Source organism: Epinephelus fuscoguttatus, linkage group LG6 (assembly GCF_011397635.1).
Source record: "Epinephelus fuscoguttatus linkage group LG6, E.fuscoguttatus.final_Chr_v1".
In the NCBI taxonomy this organism is placed as follows: Eukaryota; Metazoa; Chordata; class Actinopteri; order Perciformes; family Serranidae; genus Epinephelus; species Epinephelus fuscoguttatus.
In genome coordinates, this window is record NC_064757.1 from 3292753 (window position 1) to 3295104 (window position 2352).

Consider the following 2352-nt stretch of genomic DNA (forward strand, 5'->3'; position numbering starts at 1 on the left):
TACACTGTGTCTAGAGTATTTTCACTGCTTTACCTTGCCGTCAGACAGTGATTTCCAGTGGGGAATTAAAACTTTTATATCCCTCCCTTCAAAACAGACACCATTAAGAAAACCAATAATGTAATGTAGCAGCATAGAGGTGCTTATTGTCATTGTTTACAATGTGCGCCGCTGGGGGCCGCTAATGAGGTGGGCCGGTACAAAAGCGGCAGTCCTCCCACCGGTTCTTCCTTTGCGCTCCCATCGTCGCCTCTGCGTCACTTCCGGGTCGGAGGTCGTCTGGTCCGACAGGTATGGCTGCACGCTGCTTCACCTCGCTGGTCGTTTGTTTGCCCACGTGCTTAAGGCATTGGTGTTGTTGTAGGGCGACTGCCTGTGTGCTGCTCTGGCCCCCCTGTATGCGCTGCTGCGTTTGTTGGCTGTGGTAAGTGTCCTCTCTCTTTGTAGTATAGTTGATGCTATCAGGTGGCTAATGCTAGTGTGGTCGCAGGTAAACGCTGGTGGCTGCATGGAGCCCTCTCTCCCCCTCCCTCCTCTCGTGTGAGTGTGTGTGTGCCCGCGCTGCTGAAAAGGTATGTTATGTGTAATGTAGCACGCACCGCATCATGTTCAGTGTATTTAGCCATGCTAATAGCATTTTTCTTGGTTAGGTGCTAACTGTAGCCAGCTTATCGGGCCGCTGCTGCTTTGTCTCCGCTGCTGCTTTGTCTCCTGTTGTGTCTCCTGCTTGCCTCCATCACGTCTGCCGTTTGTCTCCGCTGCTGCTTTGTCTCCTGCTTTGTCTCCTGTTGTGTCTCCTGCTTGCCTCCATCACATCTGCTGTTTGTCTCTGCTGCTGCTTGTCCTCACGGCACGGTGGCACGCTGCGGTCCTGTAAGCCGCTCCGCAGCTCTGCTTCCGCCATAGACACTTTAGCTCTGTTTCACGTCCGGAGCAGGACGGTTGCTCGTCCGCCCGTCGCGGGCCGAGACATTATTTTTAACCGGGGCTTGGTCCCCCGTATTTTGAGTGAATGAGTGTGTGAGAATGTGGGTTATATTCTTTTAGCTTGTTTATTTTTATATTGTTTGGGTTGAACCTGATTTTGTTTGTTTGTATAATTTATTTGTTAATTAGGTTAATTTGAGAGATTTTGTATATGTAATTGGATAATTGTTTGGGGTTTGTTTTCTTTATTTAGCATTAATTTCTTTTTTTGCTTTGTCTATATTTGAGTATTTCAATTGGGCAGTTATTAGTTGTTATATTTTGTAAAGTTTAAACTTGTGATCTGCCCATTAATTACATTTTTGTTAAATTTTGATTTATTGATTTTGTTTGTTTCATTGCAATCCCACTAATTTGTTTTATCATTCCCCTTTTCAGTTGCTGGAGGCCGGTGGTGGCGGTGCTGGTGTTTGGTGGTGGTATCCATCCTTCCGTCTTGTCCGCTGTGTTCCTGGGAGTGGGTTGCTTCACTGAGTGTGTCTGCCACGTGTGCCTGGTGATTTAAGTTGGTTTCTCTTTTTTTTGGTGGATCCTTCCCCTTCACTAGTCCTTGTCCACTCACTAGGCCTCAGCCCTGATTAGGTTCTTTCCCCCTCCCTGTGTGAATGTTTTTTTTTTAAAGAAAAATGATTGTTTAATAAAAAGTGTATTTTTTTTTAAAACTTGGAACCACGTCTCATGCCCCTTTGAGTAAACGAACCTGTGTGTCTTGTATTGAAGAAGTAATCCCCTGGGTGAAATTCCCAGGGTGGCGTTGTCGAGCCCTTTTCTTGGTAACAGTATTAGCTTTATATCCTTTCACCTCCACCTCGCCACAAAACTTGGCGTTGTCGAGCCCTTTTCTTGGTAACAGTATTAGCTTTATATCCTTTCACCTCCACCTCGCCACAGTAATATTGCTGGACACAGAAGCTGCTGGCCTACCACTGCCTTGATCAGTTAGTTTGTTTGTTATTATGTAACTTTGGTGTTTACGAGCCATTAGCTTGGATTCACCAAAGTTACACAATAACACAAACTAATTAACTGATCGAGGCAATGGTAGACCAGCAGCTCCCTTGTTCAGTGAGTTTAAATGAGATTCTGGTGACTTTGACAAGAGCACAGATCGGGAACTAAAGCTGTTAAAGCCTTCTACACTTGTGACGGGCTATCTGACAGAAAAGTAAAGCAGTTAAAAAATACTGACTTAAACTGTTAGTCTATTGTGTTTTTTTTAGGTGGGACTTTATTTTTAGGTGGTTAAAATACTTTTTGTCCAATGTATAGCTTGTGAGTCGGCACTCCTTTCTACTCTTCCAATGTGTTCTTATGCCAACTCATCAAATATTGCATATTGCTGCTTTGTCAGTGCCATTCATGTCT

At 44.7% G+C, this 2352-nt stretch overlaps 1 long non-coding RNA gene across 1 annotated transcript; it reads left to right on the forward strand.

The window, feature by feature from the left end:
* Window positions 1–269: 269 nt before the first annotated feature.
* On the forward strand, window positions 270–1751 carry LOC125890296 (uncharacterized). Its single transcript, XR_007449536.1, has 3 exons — window positions 270–291; window positions 365–424; window positions 1366–1751. It is a non-coding gene; the product is annotated as an uncharacterized LOC125890296 (long non-coding RNA).
* Window positions 1752–2352: the final 601 nt, after the last annotated feature.